The 19,354-nt window shown below is 42.6% G+C and overlaps 1 long non-coding RNA gene across 1 annotated transcript; it reads left to right on the top strand.

The window, feature by feature from the left end:
- The first annotated feature begins 2,054 nt into the window (after positions 1 to 2,054).
- On the top strand, positions 2,055 to 17,644 carry LOC120987146. Its single transcript, XR_005775931.1, has 3 exons — positions 2,055 to 2,066; positions 2,877 to 2,882; positions 17,470 to 17,644. It is a non-coding gene; the product is annotated as an uncharacterized LOC120987146 (long non-coding RNA).
- Positions 17,645 to 19,354: the final 1,710 nt, after the last annotated feature.

Genomic DNA, 19,354 nt, shown 5'->3' with positions numbered 1-19,354 from the left:
AATGGATTGGAACTAGACATGTGTTCAGTGTTCATCTGATTCATTCTCCCGGTACCGGATAGACTTAATTCAAGCTGATCACCGAAATCATGTGTCAGGGACGCGTTAGGCAAGAGAGTATATTGCCCAACAACGTCCCTTTTTTGACGCTCTCCTTATATTTCTCAAATTTTGGATCTTGCCCTAAATGGGTGTTTAATTAATAGTAGAATAGAATGACAGTATGTACAGGGTGTATCTCACACGCTCTGAACCAGACTAAGCCTCAATTAAATGTGTTTGCCCAAAATGGCTGTATTTGAAATACCTGAATAGAACTCTCTGTATATAAAGTGTGTATCTCACACGCCCTGATCCAGACTAGGCTGCAATTAAAGATTTATGCCCAAAATGGCTGTATATCAAATAACTGAATATAACCCCTGTATATAAAGGGTGTATCTCACACGCCCTGACCCACACTAGGCCGCAATTAAAGATTTATGCCCAAAATGGCTGTATTTCAAATAACTGAATATAACCCCTGTATATAAAGGGTGTATCTCGCACGCCCTGACCCACACTAGGCCGCGATTAAATATTGATGCCCAAATTGGCTGTATTTCAAATAACTGAATATAACCCCTGTATATAAAGGGTGTATCTCACACGCCCTGCCCCACACTAGGCCGCAATTAAAGATTTATGCCCAAAATGGCTGTATTTCAAATACCTGACTAGAACCCCTGTATATAAAGGGTGTATCTCACACACCCTGACCCACACTAGGCCGCAATTAAAGATTTATGCCCAAAATGGTTGTATTTTAAATAACTGAATATAACCCCTGTATATAAAGGGTGTATGTCACAATGACATCTGCAGCAAAGGCTGCCCAAATTTTTTTTGGGGTCAAAACATATATATTTTTTAAATAACTGAATATGACAGCAGTATATAACCCTGGAATTTCAAACATCTTAGAAAACTGCAAGGGTGCAACAATTATGTATTTTGCCCAAAAAAGGGTGTTTTATTAATAGAAGAATATGACCCCTGTATATAAAGGGTGTATCTCACATGCCCTGACTCACACTAGGCAGTTTTAAAGATTTGTGCTCAAAATGGCTGTATTTCAATTAACTGAATATAACCCTTGTATATAAAGGGTGTATCTCACAATGACATCTGCAGCAAGGGGTGTTTGTTTAATAAATGAATATGACAGCAGTATATAACCCTGGAATTTCAAACGTCTTGATACTGCAAGGGCACAACAATTGTGTATTTTGCCCATAACAGGGTGTTTTATTAATAGTAACATAGTAACATAGTACATAAGGCCGAAAAAAGACATTTGTCCATCCAGTTCGGCCTGTTATCCTGCAAGTTGATCCAGAGGAAGGCAAAAAAAAAAAACTGTGAGATAGAAGCCAATTTTCCCCACTTTAGGGGAATAAAAAATTCTTTCCCGACTCCAATCAGGCAATCAGAATAACTACCTGGATCAACGACCCCTCTCTAGTAGCTATAGCCTGTAATATTATTACGCTCCAGAAATACATTCAGGCCCCTCTTGAATTCCTTTATTGTACTCACCATCACCACCTCCTCAGGCAGAGAGTTCCATAGTCTCACTGCTCTTACCGTAAAGAATCCTTTTCAATGTTTGTGTACAAACCTTCTTTCCTCCAGACGCAGAGGATGTCCCCTCGTCACAGTCACAGTTCTGGGGATAAATAGATGATGGGATAGATCTCTGTACTGACCCCTGATATATTTATACATAGTAATTAGATCTCCCCTCAGTTGTCTTTTTTCTAAAGTGAATAACCCTAATTTTTATAATCTTTCAGGGTACTGTAGTTGCCCCATTCCAGTTATTACTTTAGTTGCCCTCCTCTGGACCCTCTCCAGCTCTGCTATGTCTGCCTTGTTTACAGGAGCAGAAACTGTACACAGTACTCCATGTGTGGTCTGACTAGCGATTTGTAAAGTGGTAGGACTATGTTCTTATCACGGGCATCTATGCCCCTTCTGATGCAACCCATTATCTTATTGGCCTTGGCAGCAGCTGCCTGACACTAGTTTTTGCAGCTTAGTTTGCTGTTTATTAAAATTCCTAGATCCTTTTCCATGTCAGTGTTACCGAGTGTTTTATCATTTAGTATGTACGGGTGACTTGCATTATTCCTTCCCATGTGCATAACTTTACATTTGTCAGTGTTAAACCTCATCTGCCACTTATCTGCCCAAGCCTCCAATCTATCCAGATCCCTCTGTAGTAGTATACTATCCTCTTCAGTGTAAATTACTTTACACAGTTTAGTGTCATCTGCGTAAATTGATACTTTACTATGCAAGCCTTCTACAAGATCATTAATAAATATATTGAAGAGAATAGGGCCCAATACTGACCCCTGAGGCACCCCACTAGTGACAGTGACCCAATCTGAGTGTGTACCGTTAATAATCACCCTCTGTTTTCTATCATTGAGCCAGTTACTTACCCACATACAGACGTTTTCTCCCAGTCCGAGCATTCTCATTTTATATACTAACCTTTTATGTGGTACAGTGTCAAATGCTTTGGAGAAGTCCAGATATACGACATCCATTGATTCGCCGCTGTCAAGTCTAGAACTTAACTCCTCATAGAAACTGATTAAATTAGTTTGGCATGACCGATCCCTCACGAAGCCATGCTGATATGGCGTTATTTGCTTATTTCCGTTGAGATGCTCTAAGATGGCATCTCTTAGAAAACCTTCAAACAGTTTACCCACAACAGATGTTAAACTTACCGGCCTATAGTTTCCATGCTTTGTTTTTGGACCCTTTTTGAATATTGGCACCACATTTCCCATGCGCGAATCCTGTGGGACATTCCCTGTCAGTATAGAGTCCGCAAATATCAGAAATAAGGGTCTGGCTATGACATTACTTAATTCCCTTAGGATACGGGGGTGTATGCCATCCGGTCCTGGCGATTTGTCTATTTTAATCTTTTTTAGTCGCTGATGAATAGAAGAATATAACCCCTGTATATAAAGGGTGTATCTCACATGCTCTGACCCACACTAGGCCGCAATTAAAGATTTGTGCCCAAAATGGCTGTATTTCAAATAACTGAATATAACCCCTGTATTTAAAGGGTGTATCTCACACGTCATGACCTACTCTAGGCCGCAATTAAAGATTTGTGCACAAAATGGCTGTATTTAAATTAACTGAATATAACCCCTGTATATAAAGGGTGCATCTCACAATGACATCTGCAGCAAAGGCTGCCAAATAATTTTTTTTTGCCCAAAAGGGTGTTTGTTTAAAAACTGAATATGACAGCAGTATATAACCCTGGAATTTCAAACGTCTTGATGCTGCAAGGGCGGAAAAATTGTGTATTTTGGCAAAAAAGTGCACACTGACTAATCCAGATGTATATTGCCAAAAAGTGTTTTGTTTTTTTTTACTAACAAAATGTGAAAGCTGTATATATTAATCTTGAATTTCACATTTGCTGTAAAATAGTGGATTTTAACAAAAAAAAAGTGTGTTTTGAAAAACCCAGAAAATTATGGCTGTATTTCTAGCTTAAATTGCACACTGACTAATCCAGATGTTGTATATTGCCAAAAAAGTGTTTTTATTTTTACTAACAGAATGTGGAAGCTGTATATATTAAACTTGAATTTCACACTTGCTGTAAAATAGTGGATTTTGGCCAAAAAAAAGTGTGTTTTGAAAAACCCAGAAAATTATGGCTGTATTTCTAGCTTAAATTTCACACTAACTAATCCAGTTGTTGTATATTGCCAAAAAAGTGTGTTTTTTTACTAGCAGAATGTGAAAGCTGTATATATTAAACTTGAATTTCACGCTTGCTGTAAAATAGTGGATTTTGGCAAAAAAAAAGTGTGTTTTGAAAAACCCAGAAAATGATGGCTGTATTTCTAACTTAAATTGCACATGGACTAATCCAGATGTTGTATATTGCTAAAAAAGTGGGTTTTTTTAGTAACAGAACATAAAAGCTGCATATAACGTTTGAATTTCACACGTCCAGATACAGCTAGGGATGTAAAATAGTGTATTTTGCCCAAAAAGGGTGTTTTCAAAAAAACTAAAAATTATGGCTGTATTTCTAGCTAAAATTGCACACTGACTAATCCTGAAAATGCACCAGATGTTGTATATTGCCAAAAAAGGGTGATTTTTTACAACCAGATTACTAGTGCAGTTTTCCAAGATTGGATTTCAATGTCACAAAAGCTCAGATGCAGTGCTGGTGCACTGAGCTTGCATAAAATGGCTGCTGCCTCTGCTGCCCACCTAACTAACAGACGTTTAAAAGTAATTTTTTTTCGGTCACTGGGCTCAGGGCAGGGTAAAAAGATTGTGCCCTGCACCCACACAACTAAATGTATGTCGATTGCTGAGTTAGATTCACGTTCTGAACCAAATATTCTCTTCTATTCTCTCCCTGAAATCACCAGCCGCATCCTCTCGCTACACTAGTAACAGCAGAGTGACATGCAGCGCTACATGACAAGCTTATATTGATGAAGTAGCCCTAAATTAGAGCATTTGAGATACACTCTGGTGCTCCAAATCAATGTACCCCCAGGGGGTTAATATCCACGCGTGGTTGAGAGACTAGACACTGACACAGGAACTGGTCAAAGCAATCTCTAACTTTTATTACATGGGGTAAGCGTATATACATCTTCAGAAGAGGGCAGTCCTCACTGAGGCATAAAACATTGTTTCATTGGTCAAAAAGGAAAAGGAGATAAGAGAAACAGAGATAACACTCTTAACATCTGCGCAGTGGGTACCACTTTGGAATGTGAACTCATGTAAACATCTAAGTATCCGCCATCTTGTAATGGCTTCTATTCTAACAATAATACTGCATACGTGATATGTGACACTTCAAAGAGGTGCTTCTCTATAGGCAATGAATAATATGTATATATCATCAAGCCATATGATTGGCTTACGCATTCCTCCACACTCTATATACCTCTTGGGACACCTGTACAAGGATGAGAAATCAGACACTTCCCACAGCACAGCTCTCTTAACTACCCCACAAGTGACCCCATTTTGGAAAGAAGACACCCCAAGGTATTCTGTGAGGGGCATGGCGAGTTCCTGGACACTTCCCACAGCACAGCTCTTTGAGTTTATTTTTTTTTTTTCACAAGTTAGCGGAAAATGCAGATTTTTTTCTTTTTTTTTCTTACAAAGTCTCATATTCCACTAACTTGTGACAAAAAATAAAAACTTCCATGAACTTACTATGCCCATCACAAAATACCTTGGGGTGTCTTCTTTCCAAAATGGGGTCACTTGTGGGGTAGTTATACTGCCCTGGCATTTTAGGGGACCTAAAGCGTGAGAAGTAATTTGGAATCCATTTTGGAAAGAAGACACCCCAAGGTATTTCATGATGGGCATAGTGAGTTCATGGAAGTTTTTATTTTTTGTCACAAGTTAGTGGAATATGAGACTTTGTAAGAAAAAAAAAAAAATAAATCAGCATTTTCCGCTAACTTGTGAAAAAAAAAAATAAACTCAAAGAGCTGTGCTGTGGGAAGTGTCCAGGAACTCGCCATGCCCCTCACGGAATACCTTGGGGTGTCTTCTTTCCAAAATGGGGTCACTTGTGGGGTAGTTATACTGCCCTGGCATTTTAGGGGACCTAAAGCGTGAGAAGTAATTTGGAATCCAAATGCCTAAAAAATGCCCTGTGAAATCCTAAAGGTGCTCTTTAGAATTTGGGCCCCTTTGGGCACCTAGGCTGCAAAAAAGTGTCACACATGTGGTATCGCCGTACTCAGAAGAAGTAGGGCAATGTGTTTTGGGGTGTATTTTTACATATACCCATGCTGGGTGAGAGAAATATCTCTCTAAAAGTAAATTTTTCCCATTTTTTTTATACAAAGTTGTCATTTGACAGAGATATTTCTCTCACCCAGCATGAATATATGTAAAATGACAACCCAAAACGCACTGCCCAACTTCTCCTGAGCACGGCAATACAACATGTGTGATACTTTTTTGCAGCCTAGGTGCGCAAAGGGGCCAAAATTCCTTTTAGGAGGGCATTTTTAGACATTTTGATTCCAGACTTCTTCTCACGCTTTAGGGCCCCTAAAATGCCAGGGCAGTATAAATACCCCACATGTGACCCCATTTTGGAAAGAAGACACCCCAAGGTATTCCGTGAGGGGCATGGCGAGTTCATAGAAGTTTTTTTTTTTGGCACAAGTTAGCGGAAATGGATTTGTTTTTTTTCTCACAAAGCTCCCTTTCCGCTAACTTGTGACAAAAAGTTCAATATTTCATGGACTCAATATGCCCCCCAGCAAATATTTTGGGGTGTCTTCTTTCCGAAATGGGGTCACATGTGGGGTATTTATACTGCCCTGGCATTTTAGGGGCCCTAAAGCGTGAGAAGAAGTCTGGAATATAAATGTCTAAAAATTTTTACTCATTTGGATTCCGTGAGGGGTATGGTGCGTTCATGTAAGATTTTATTTTTTTGTCACAAGTTAGTGAAATATGAGACTTTGTAAGAAAAAACAAAAAAAGAAAAAAAGAAAAAAATCAATTTTCGCTAACTTGTGCCAAAAAAAAAAAAAAATCTTCTATGAACTCGCCATGCCCCTCAAAAGTGATCTTTTTATAGCGCCGCAGAGATTTTACGGTGTTTTTGCAGTGATCAGAAAAAAAGAATTCTTATACTGCGGTGGGGCGGACTGAATGCAAGTGTACGCACAAGATCAGGCCTGATCGGGCGAACACTGTGTTTTTGTGTGGAGCCTATAGAACATGTCCTTTTATTGTCCGCAATTGCAGACAAGAAAAGGCATTTTCTATATAGTTCTAGCAATGTTCGGATCCGCAAAATGCGTAATGCACATTGCCGGTGTCCGTGTTTTGCAGATCCGAGGTGTCTGTGTTTTGCGAATCCGTGGATCCGCAGATCCGCAAAACACATACGGACGTCTGAATGGAGCCTTACAGGGGGGTGATCACCCCATATAGACTCCCTGATCTCCCCCCTGTCATTGATCACCCCCCTATAAGGCTCCATTCAGACATTCGTATGTGTTTTGCGGAGAAGTCTGGGGTGATCAGGGAGTCTATATGGGGTGATCAGGGGTTAATAAAAGGTTAATAAGTGACGGGGAGGGTGTACTGTAGTGGTGTTTGGTGCTACTTTACAGAGCTGCCTGTGTCCTCTGGTGGTCGATCCAAGCAAAAAGGACCACCAGAGGACCAGGTAGCAGGTATATTAGACGCTGTTATCAAACAGCGTCTAATATACCCTTCAGGGGTTAAAAAAATCACATCTACAGCCTGCCAGCGAACGATCGCGGCTGGCAGGCTGCAGATCCACTTGTTTACCTTCGGTTCCTGTGAACGCGCCTTCACACGAAATCTCGCCTCTCGCGAGAGAACGCACCGGCGCGTCCAGGAGGAATAACAGGGCCGCCGCCAGGACGCAATCCTGCGTACGGCAGTCCTGAGGCAGTTAAAGCACTCATGACCTGCCCATTGGGCCTTAGATTATCGGGTATGACAGTACAGCAGGATTCTCCTATCATTTAGCAAATTCCTCCTTTCTCTGCCAGCAACATGTCCAAAGCCATTCTGTTTTCTGTTCTGGAATGTCATAGTACTGGTGGGACCCAATTGTTCTATTATACATTTTAGGGCATCCCGAGTGTAATTCACAAAGCGTTGCTGGTTATAGTAGATATAATTTATCCAATCCACATTTTTGTTTACCACAATTATTGGGAATATAGATTCAAATCCTGCTGCAACTTGATTTTGTGCCTTAAATTCATCAGGGCCCCCCCCCCCCCCACCTTGGGACTCCAATAGCATCTATATATACATGGACGTCCAAACTACCACCTGGAATAGTCTCCAGTTTTTCCCTCATCCCTATGTGCTCCTGGGATCTTGGAGACTGCTGTATATGACTTACAACCTTCTTCCAATCAGGGATATCGAAAATATGGAAGGGCATCAATACCATGGCTAATGCACACTGACCATGCCATTGTACCTCGATTTTTTTTCTCAATTTCATGTCTGCACATATCCATATTATATCTCCTAGAGCCTGGGTTTGGTTCACCAAATGGATTTTATACTCCTGTCCAGTGGTATTTACTATCTCACCACAATATCCTTCTGGGAATTTTCCCATCTCCTTTCCTTCCTTACCCTCTATCTCAAAACAAGTGTAGTTGCCCTTGTATATAGTAATACCACTTATCTTGGGGCCTTCATTAAGAAGAGGGTACTGGTTTTTCCATCGTTCACAGGCTAGCTCTTTAGATGTGGAGTTGGTGTATAGGCAATGGAAACAGGTGAAATGATCTTGAGGGAGATGCAGAGGAATGGTACCTAGGTGGGGCCGGGCTGCAGCACAAGCTATGCACGCACTCCTATTGGCCTGGGCTGTAGTATATCTCACTCAATCAAGCCACACATTACGATCTGCAAAGCCAGTTTCTGTGACTAAGGTTTCTTTCACTGTATAGGGTTTCCTTCCCTCCTGACTGCGAGCAAGGGGCAGTAAGGGGTTTCCAGGGGTTGGAGTGGGGCCAATGAACCTACTTGCCAAATCCTTTAGGTAGAACTGCCCCCAAGGTGCATAGTTTCTATAATTTGACGGGTATCTTCTGAGTACGTACATGCCCAGATCTGTCCTTTGTGGGTTCTGCAATGTTAGGGTCAGGGGGTAACATTTTTGGGGACCCTTGCAAGTTATAGTATTTGGATATAGCCGACAACCACTGGGCCGAGTTTTCCCCACATTTCTGTCAAATAAACGCATTCAATGTATCAGGTTCTTTCCCTGTTTATCCTTACTTTTTAAAGCCTTTTGGGGCCTATATCGCAAATTTACCCCTGTGTTAGTGATGACATTAGACCAGGAGGAACAGTAAGAGTTACCTGCTTCAGTAACACAGATATAGTATGGAACAGTTTATACTCCTATATTGTCATCAAATCATAACATCTGCAATCAGCAACATCACAGTAATCAAAGTCATATACTTGAAGTTCTTTGGTTAAGTTGGCCCAAAAGACCAAAGGACTTCTGTCTGAATGTGGTTCCCAATAATGACATTTCAGCTGAGGTTTTGGGCACACATCTTTGTAGAAACATTTATCTGAGCTTACATAACCCCCCCCCCATATGATGAATAGAATGAAAAAGGATATCATCATTGTTCAGGAGGTGGGTCAGGATTCGTGATTCTTTTACAGTGGGATGTGTGTATCCAAGTCTTTTTTCCCTCTAGTTTCACTGAGGTAGCTGTGGTGAGCAGTACTTGGTAAAGCCCCTCAAATCTGGGTTCCAGTGTCTTTCTGACGTGTTTCTTTACCAGGACCCAGTCTCTGGGCTGCAACTTGTGACTTCCAGGAATCTGTTCAGGATCTGAAATTGAAGAAAAAACTTGAAACTGTAGATTAGTCAAATGTTTACATAGAGCAATCACATAATCAGCTAGACAGTTATACTGTAATGCAAGATGTTCTGGAAAATACTATCCTAGCTTAGGGGCACTACCAAATAGGATCTCAAAGGGGGATAGTTTCTCTTTTACCCTGGGAGTATGGCGAACACTGGCCAGGGCAATTGGAAGGGGTTCTGGCCATGGTTTGCCAGTCTCTTGGGCCATCTTCAGCATCTTTAGTTTCAGAGTGCCGTTCATTCTCTCTACTTTTCCGCTGCTTTGTGGTCGGTATGGTGTATGAAAGGCCAAGTGTGTTCCCAGAGCTGTCCATATTTCCTCTGCAATGTCCGCAGTGAAAGCAGTCCCTTGATCACTCTCGATCACTTCAGGTACCCCGAACCGGCAAACCACTTTGTTCAACAACTTTTTCACAGTAGTTTTCGCTGTCTGGTTCTTCACGGGGTAGGCTTCTGGCCATCCAGAGAACATGTCTACAACCACCAAAGCATAATGGAACCCCTGTGCAGGGGGCATTTGGATGTGGTCGATTTTGATCCTTTGGAAAGGGTACAAGGGTTTTGCTAGGCACTTTGTGGGAACCTTCTCCAGCTTCCCTGGATTGCACTTGGCACAGACCATGCAGCTGTTCACATATCGAGAGGTGTAAGTGGAGATGGCAGGTGCAAACCATATGGAGGATATGAGATTGTTCATGGCTGTCTTCCCTAGATGTGTGGGTCCATGGGCCCAACAGACTACATTTGGATATAAACTTTTTGGTAGGCACAGGAGGTGGCCCAATCTCCATATTCGATCTTCATCTGGGCCAGCATCTTTCCGAGCCCACACCTCATACTCATCATCTGTAGCCTCACTTTGTCTGTCTTCCAGGATCTCCTTAGTGAGGAAGAATCCCTTTGGAATTCCACCTTCTCCCCTGGCCACTTTACCCAGAGCGAAAGCCATTATGGTGCTGAGATCCTTCATTTCCCTCACTGCCGCTTCTTTAGCTGCCTTGTCTGCTAGAGCATTCCCCTGGGCCTCTGGAGTTTCCGCTTTTGAATGGGCTTTAATCTTCAAAATTGCAGCTTGTATGGGGAGGCTCAGAGCTTCCATCAGGGCCTGCACAGCTTCCGCATTCTTCACAGGTGTGCCTCCTACTGTCAGAAACTTCCTGCTTTTCCATATTGGTCCAAAGTCATGGGCTACTCCAAAAGCATAACGTGAATCAGTATAGATGTTTGCATTTTTCCCCTCTGCCATCTTGCAAGCCTCAGTCAGAGCTATTAATTCAGCCTCCTGTGCTGATTTATCCGGTGGAAGGGGTTGTTGCTGTAATACTGTTTCCATTGAGGTAACTGCATATCCTGTGTGGAATTTTCCTGTTTCATCTGCGTATCTAGATCCATCGACAAACAGTGTCAAGTTCGGGTCCAGAATAGGAGTTTCTTTGATGTTCCATAGGGGCTCAGTTTCCTGTTCAATTAATTGCAGGCAGTCATGGGCTTCCCCGCTATAAAACTCATCATCTGAGTATGTGGCATCGATGTTGTCGTCCTTCCCTTCTTGAGACCCCCCTTGAGGGAAAGGAAGGAGTGAAGCTGGATTGAGGACATGGCATCTGCCGATAGTGACCGTATCCGGAAGTAGTGATGAGCGGGAGGTGCCATATTCGGTTTCGCGATATTTCGCGAATATTCGCATGAATATTCGTGTTATATTCGTCGAAATCGAATATTCGCAATTATTCCAATTATCGCGAAATTATTTTTCGCATATTGCGAAAATTTATCTTGATAGTATAAGGCAACGTTCCTATGCTAATGACTATGGCTAGGCTAATATGTGTATATTACGAAATTTCGTAATATTGCTCTAACTTCGTCTCTTAGAATATTACGAATATTCTAAAAGACGAAGTTAGAGCAATATTAAGAACATTTGCAAAAGTCGAAATTGCGATGCGAGTAATATAACACGAAATAGTCGCATGAAGATTTAAACTTAGCACTGCTATATTCCATATTCTAGCCTAATATGGAATATAGCTGTGTTAAGTTAGCACTGCTATATTCCATATTAGGCTAGAATATGGAATATAGCTGTGCTAAGTTGAAATCTTCATGCGACTATTTCGTGTTATATTACTCGCATCGCAATTTCGACTTTTGCAAATGTTCTTAATATTGCTCTAACTTCGTCTTTTAGAATATTCGTAATATTCTAAGAGACGAAGTTAGAGCAATATTACGAAATTTCGTAAAATACACATAGATTGTATTTAAGCTAATATACTGCTATAGTAATAATTTTTAATAGTGTACATATTTTACAAAACTTAAGTTCAGAAGAGGCAAAAAAAATTACAGGAAAAAAAAGGGATTATAGCACTATATTAGCTAAATTACAATCTATATGTGTATTTTACGAAATTTCGTAATATTGCTCTAACTTCGTCTTTTAGAATATTCGTAATATTCTAAGAGACGAAGTTAGAGCAATATTACGAAATTTCTAAAAGACGAAGTTAGAGCAATATTAAGAACATTTGAAAAAGTCGAAATTGCGATGCGACTAATATAACACGAAATATTCGCATGAAGATTTCAACTTAGCACAGCTATACTCCATATTCTAGCCTAATATGGAATATAGCAGTGCTAACTTAGCACAGCTATATTCCATATTAGGCTAGAATATGGAGTATAGCAGTGCTAAGTTGAAATCTTCATGCGAATATTTCGTGTTATATTACTCGATGCGTTATATTAAATTGCGATGCGACTAATATAACACGAAATATTCGCATGAAGATTTCAACTTAGCACAGCTATACTCCATATTCTAGCCTAATATGGAATATAGCAGTGCTAACTTAGCACAGCTATATTCCATATTAGGCTAGAATATGGAGTATAGCAGTGCTAAGTTGAAATCTTCATGCGAATATTTCGTGTTATATTACTCGCATCCCAATTCCGACTATTGCGAAATTTCGTAAAATACACATATAGATTAGATTGTAATTTAGCTAATATGGAATATAGCAGTAAGTTGAAAGCGCCACTGACTGGAGCAGCCAGGAAGCCAGGAATCCAAAGGACAGGTAAGAACAACTTTAGGGAAGTGGGAAAGAAAAAAATATAATAAAAAAAAAAAAGAAAAAAAACGAATATTCTATTTCGCGAATATATAGAACAATATTCTAAATATTCGCGAAATCTCGAAATTGCGATATTCGAGAAAAAAATTCGCAATTCGAATATTCGCGCTCAACACTATCCGGAAGTAAGAGAGAACACTGTATTCTGAGATGTCTAGCTGCAGACAAGTGTTTTGGCTGAGTCTGCTCAAGGACGGCTGATATGTCATGAGGGGCCAGGATTTGAAGTGAATGACCCAGGACAACATCAGCCGTTTTGTCCAATAGCAAGTGACATGCATGAATGGCTCGGATACATGATGGACTTCCTCTGGCCACTGGGTCAAGTCTGGCCGAGTAGTAGCCCAGAGGGCGACTGCGGCCTCCATGTAGTTGGGTTAGCACGCCTGTGGCATATCCTTGACGTTCCATGACGTAGAGTCTGAATGGTAAGTTGTAGTTCGGGAGGCCCAAGGCTGGAGAGGATATGACTGCTTGTTTTAATAGTTCAAAGCATTGTTTGGCCTCAGAGGTGAGGTAGAAAGGCTGAGTAGGAACACAATCATACAAGGGCTGCATGAGGATTGAAGCATCCAGAATCCATGGTCGGCAGTATGAGATTAGTCCTAGAAAGGCTTGAAGTTGTTTTGGTGTTGTAGGCTCAGTCATCTTCATAACCGCTGTCTTTCTATCTTCAGTCAGGTGTTTAGCCCCAGGGCTGAGACAATGACCCAGGAAGACCACCTTGTCCTAACACCACTGGATTTTCGCAAGACTGACCTTGCATCCTTGTTGAGCCAAGAAGAGTAGTAGTGCAACAGAAGCTTCTCTGCATGTTTGTGCAGTGTCAGCACACAAGAGCAAATCATCCACAAATTGCAGGAGTGTCACTGTATCATGCTCCATTCTCCATTCATCCAGTATGGAAGACATGGCTTTACTGAACTGAGAAGGACTGTTCTTTGCTCCTTGGGGCATGACCGTCCAGGTATATTGGCATCCAGCATGTGTGAAAGCAAACAGACCTGGATGAAGTGGCACTGAGAAGAAGGCAGTTGTCAAATCAATTACAGTGAAACGGGTGGCTTCTGGAGGCACACATGACAAAAGGGTATACGGGTTTGATACCACTGGTGTTTCCAGGATTGTAACTTCATTGACAGCCCGTAGATCTTGTACCATACGATAAGTGTCTGGCTGTCCTTTTTTCCCCTTCTTTTTAACTGGGAAAAGGGGCGTGTTACACGGAGAGGTTGTTTTAATTATTGCTCCCTTTTCTTGGAATGCCAGGATTTGCTTAGTCACCGCATCTATTTGTGCCACTGACAATGGATATTGGGGTTTGCGTGGTAGGATGGCACCTGGCTTGAGCGTGACTACTACCGGATGGACCTTTAGTCTTCTAATATCTTGTGGCCCTGAGGACCATAAATGGGGAGGTATCATCTTCATTACATCTGATGGGATAGTTGTTCCCGATATCTCATCCTGTATTATTTGTAGGGCAGCAAGCATAACTGTCTCTTCTGGTTGTAGGAGGGAAGAAAGTGTAATTGTTCCGTCTTCATGGAACTGGATGTTTGCTTGCATTTTTTGGAGTAGGTCTGCCCCCAAGAGTTTGAGGGGGCAGGTAGTAGACACTACAAATTGTGACAGGACCGTGGGAGAAAGGACTAAACCTGAGGACACAGGCAATGGTTTAGTCAGCACAGATGTTCTTGCCTCTCCATCAATGCCAATACATTGTGCAGTAATATTGTCAAGAAAGGACGGGTCATAGATCTCTTCATGTTGGAGCACACTTCTGGCTGCACAGTATCCACAAGAAAGGTGTGTGGGTTCCCCCCCCCCACCTGCAGCTGCACAGTTGGTGTAGGGCCACACTGGGGAGGACACAAAGCCATAGTATTAATGGCCTCTCCGACTTGTGGATCTGGCTTGCGCCCGTCCTACGGTTGATTTGGGGCTGCCCCCATTTGTTGAACTGCCTGGGCAATTTGGGCCGGTGCCCAAGGAAATTGGGAAGGTCTCCTCTGCCCCTCCCTTGGCCGATGTGGGCATTCCCGTTTGAAATGTCCCTGTTGTCCACATCCATAGCAGGTGATACGGGCTCTCCAGGCCGGATCCTGAAATCTGTCTTCTGCTCCCCTGGGCCCTTCCCTGCTAACCATAACAGGATGAGTTTGAGGGGCCGCCTCAATGCTTTTTGCTATTACTACAAGTGTTTCCAGGACAACCGTCCGATACTCAGGGCGGGCAATTTTTAAGGCTTTTTGGATAGGTATTTTTAGCCCATCCACGAAGGCACTGGATAACATTCTTACTTGCACTGTATCATTACGATTGAATCCTACATCTATGAACATCTGTTCCATCCTGTTAGCAAATTTTTCTATGGCTTCACTTTTGTCCTGCTTCATATCTTGTATCTGAGTAGCTTGATCAGCCAATCTCCCCCTTGCCCATTCCTCCAACTTCTGACTAAACTCCTCCCCTGACTCATATGTCTTTAAGTGTTCTTCTGATGCATACGGTGGGAGACTCAATTCTCGCTGCATGGTGGGCCAGAAGGAGTCCCCTGCTTTGATTTGTACCAGCCCAGACAAGTCCCTCCATACTGCTGAATGTGTCTTCCTTATCTGCTCTATTGCTCTGTAGAAAGGCATAGGGTGCAGTTCTGGATCCGGGAGTGAGTTGACTAAATTTGTGGCTTGGGTGGGGCTAAACGTGACATATCTTCCTCCTGTTTTATACTCCTCACTGGACCTGGCTGTTGAGGTCTGGGCTTGTCGTGTTAAGATGTCTATTTGTCCAAGCAGTTTGGCTACCATCAGATCCAGTTCCTTCTCTTTCTCTACCCTGGACATATCATCCAACTCAGGTGGTTCCTCATCTGCTACACCTTCTGGTACACCTGTACTCTCCTTGTCCTCATCGTCTGTTTTCTGATCTGACGTTCTGTTGGATTTTGCAGCTCCTGTCCTCTTCATCCCCCCTCCCATCATGATTGGCACCACTAGTGTATTTCTTTGTGACACTCCCTTTTCTGGTACGTAGTAGGTACCGTCAGCATTTATGACTGGATATATGGGCGCTGGCAGGGGGGCATAAGCTGAGTTGTCTCCTGTGTTTCCCCAAGGGAGATGAGAGGCGGCACATTATCTGCAGCCACAAGGGGGGGGAGCTGGGGGGTTTGCAACTACTGCTATCAGAGAGGAGGTGCTACAAAGCCTGGGGGCTCCACATGCCAGGCAAGTGTTATGTGCATCTGGGTTTTTCTGCCTGCAGACATTACAAACCCACCCCTCAGGTCTCTGTTGAGGGAGGGCACTTTTCAACAGGGGCTGCGAGTTCTTTTGTTTGTGTGCACCATGATAGGGTGGTGGCTCATCTGGTCCCACAGTATACATATACATCTTTGTTTTTTCATCCCATCTTTCTGTCCCTCCAGTTGCCATAAATCGACTTGCCGCTCGGTGCCATGCCTGTGCTGCACCTAATAATTCTTCATCACTCAGCTTTCCCTGACATCGCTGTGCCAGTCGTTTCAATATTTCAACATTAAATTCTCCATTAATATCACATCCTGCAATCTTCATTAACTTCTTATAATTTTTTACATGTTGACTTCCTTCTTCTCTCGCTACAAGCTGAGGATCAGTATATTCTCCTTCTTCATGTGAGTGGGACTGACCCATCTCAAAACAACAGTATTTCAGACTGACACACACACAAAACAGAGGAGTGATCAGCACCTTTAACCCTTTCCTCCGCAGACAAAGTATTCACCCTCCCACTGGTTGGCTCAAATCTGACTGTCACCTCTGACTAGTCAGCTGGGACTCCCCGCACGTCTTCCCCCTAGAGGGTCAGGCAGGCTCCGCCGCGTCTTCCTGAGGTCAGGTCAGGTGGAGAATATCTCCGCAGTCTTCCCTATCAAAGGGTCATAAGGCTCCACCGTCTCCCTGGCCAGGTCAGCCGGAGTTTACTTTGTCCCACACCTCGGCGCTACAGGGCCCCCTTCCAAACCAGGAGGTTACTGTTCCCTCCCTTTGTCTGTGGTTTTACCGTCTGTGCTCAACTCACTCATCAGACAAATCATAGACACACACAAAACATATACACACCAGAGTGATCTATAATTTCAGACTATTGGCTCTATAGACTCCAAGCTTTCAGCATTACAGCCGACTACTATACTTACATCGGTACCACCTCACAGCAGACTGAGCTTTCTGAGCATGACGAAGTAAATAGCAGAAAGGCAGATAAGAAAAAGTTTTCTCACCTTTCTTTGAGGCTGCAGTCCTCTCCCCTCTGCCGTTCGTCAAGCTCAGGGCCCGTCTTGTCAGCTGTTGGATGCTACTTTCGCTCAGAGTCCCATCTGGGTCGCCATTTGATGAAGTAGCCCTAAATTAGATACACTCTGGTGCTCCAAATCAATGTACCCCCAGGGGGTTAATATCCACGCGTGGTTGAGAGACTAGACACTGATACAGGAGCTGGTCAAAGCAATCTCTAACTTTTATTACATGGGGTAAGCGTATATACATCTTCAGAAGAGGGCAGTCCTCACTGAGGCATAAAACATTGTTTCATTGGTCAAAAAGAGATGAGAAACAGAGATAACACTCTTAACATCTGTGCAGTGGGTACCACTTTGGAATGTGAACTAATGTAAACATCTAAGTATCCGCCATCTTGTAATGGCTTCTATTCTAACAATAATACTGCATACGTCATATTTGACACTTCAAAGAGGTGCTTCTCTATAGTCAGTGAATAATATGTATATATCATCAAGCCATATGATTGACTTACGCATTCCTCCACACTCTATATACCTCCCTTGAGACACCTGTACAAGGATGAGAAATCAGACACTTCCCAGAGAACAGCTCTTTGCCCCCACCCCTCTCCTCTCCAGTCTTGAGACAAAGAGGGGGGTGGGAGGAACTTGAAAAAGAAATGTTAACTCATTACAGTCCTAGATATACAAAAAATATAGAATAAAATTCACACATCTTTAACAATATATAGCCTGGGTCACATGCTGCACTGGCCAATCACAGACATGCCATTAGTAGGCATGGCTGTGATGGCTTCTAAGGGCACAGAGTTAGCATTTCAAAAAGCGCAGAGAAATTGCCGAATACCGAACCCGAACCCGAACTTTTACTGAAATGTTCGAGTTTGGGTCCGGGGTCTAAAAATCCTAAACTTCGGTACGAACCCGAACTTTACAGTTCGGGTTCGCTCAACCCTAGTGCTAACCACTGAGCTAGTCAAGAGAGACTTGCACTACAGTGTTATGCTGGAGGTAGGAGGAAGTGCTAATAAGCAAGAATTATGCATATTAAGCCATTAAATATCTGCACTTGAGATAAGCAAACCTGTCCAGGTTTGGTTCAAGTTCACAGAATTTTTCAAAAAGTTTGATTCAGACCCAAACAGATTGGCTTCAATTACCCTAGAAATTGATAAGTATGTTATAGTTACTCAGACATGATTTACTATTGCTCCTATTGTGTTCAAGATCTTGGGGAGGGAAAAAGAAAAAAATAATTGAAAAAATGAAAAGAGATAGCATGTATAAAAACACACCACGCCATCACGTGTCATGTTTTTTGATATTCCAAAGCTGCCAAAAACTGTCATAAAAGTGGCTTGTTAGGGGGCCAAGCATCTAAAAATTATGCCTTGAGAGGGTCACAATGTCTGCCTATACAATATGCACTAGTGTTTATCATCAGAAGAAAAATGGCTTGTGAATGATCCTATAAAAATTTACCCTTGTGAGCAGCAGCAGTGCAAAGTGGATGTGGAAACGGTAGGGTAATGAAAGTCAAGTGGACACAATAATAGCAGCGGAAGCAGAAGCAGCATAGCATGGAACATACAAGACGGTTGGTCGGCTGCCTATGGATAGTAGTAGTAATAGTAGTAGTGTTAGTGGTGGCAGATGCTCAGCATTTATAGTGGTTGCAATAGGGGATTAGCCGTGAGGAGCTGCAACCGAGGCAGCAGCAGCATGATAAAGGCATGTGAAAAAACTGCTACATCATGTTGAGACTGAACTGGCTACTGCTGCTGTGGCTTCTGCTGCTTGTGGTGCTGGGAAGAGGGTGAATCTGTGGAGGGCAGAGAGGGCCTCCCTTTCCGACACTCTGTTTACAGAAAGCTGCTGCAAGCTGCGTAAACAGTGTTTCCTTGTAATAACGTAATTTGTCCTCCCTTTCTGGGGGAGGAAAACATTTTCCCATTTTGATTTGATAGGGAGGGTCTAAAAGCATAACTATCCAGTAATCATCAGACTGCTTGATGTCAATTATACGCCTGTCACTGCGTAAGCAACAAGCATACAGCTCGCCATTCTGGCCAGTGTACCTGAGGAGCCAGATCTTTCTGGCTGCACCATCCACTGAGATGATTGGGTGTTCTGGCCAGTGCCAATGTCACCATCATCCTCTGGCTCCTTCACCTCCGAGTCCACTTCCTCCTCTTCCTCTTGCAGTGGCAGCTCCTCATCCTCCTCCCCCATGACAGTTTCTTCTTGTGGGTCTGCAACAGCTATAGGGCCGGCAGAAAGATTCATTAGCTGTTCTTCTTCCACTGTCGTCCCCTGTTCAATGAGCATCAGCGTATGTTCTAAGATAAATATGAGGGGAATGACATAGTTCATGCCACAGTTGTTCCTATGAACAAGCTTTGAGACCTCTTTGAAGGGCTTTAACACACG

This window comes from Bufo bufo, chromosome 1 (genome assembly GCF_905171765.1).
Source record: "Bufo bufo chromosome 1, aBufBuf1.1, whole genome shotgun sequence".
In the NCBI taxonomy this organism is placed as follows: domain Eukaryota; kingdom Metazoa; phylum Chordata; class Amphibia; order Anura; family Bufonidae; genus Bufo; species Bufo bufo.
This window is presented reverse-complemented; position numbering and strand designations above follow the sequence as displayed.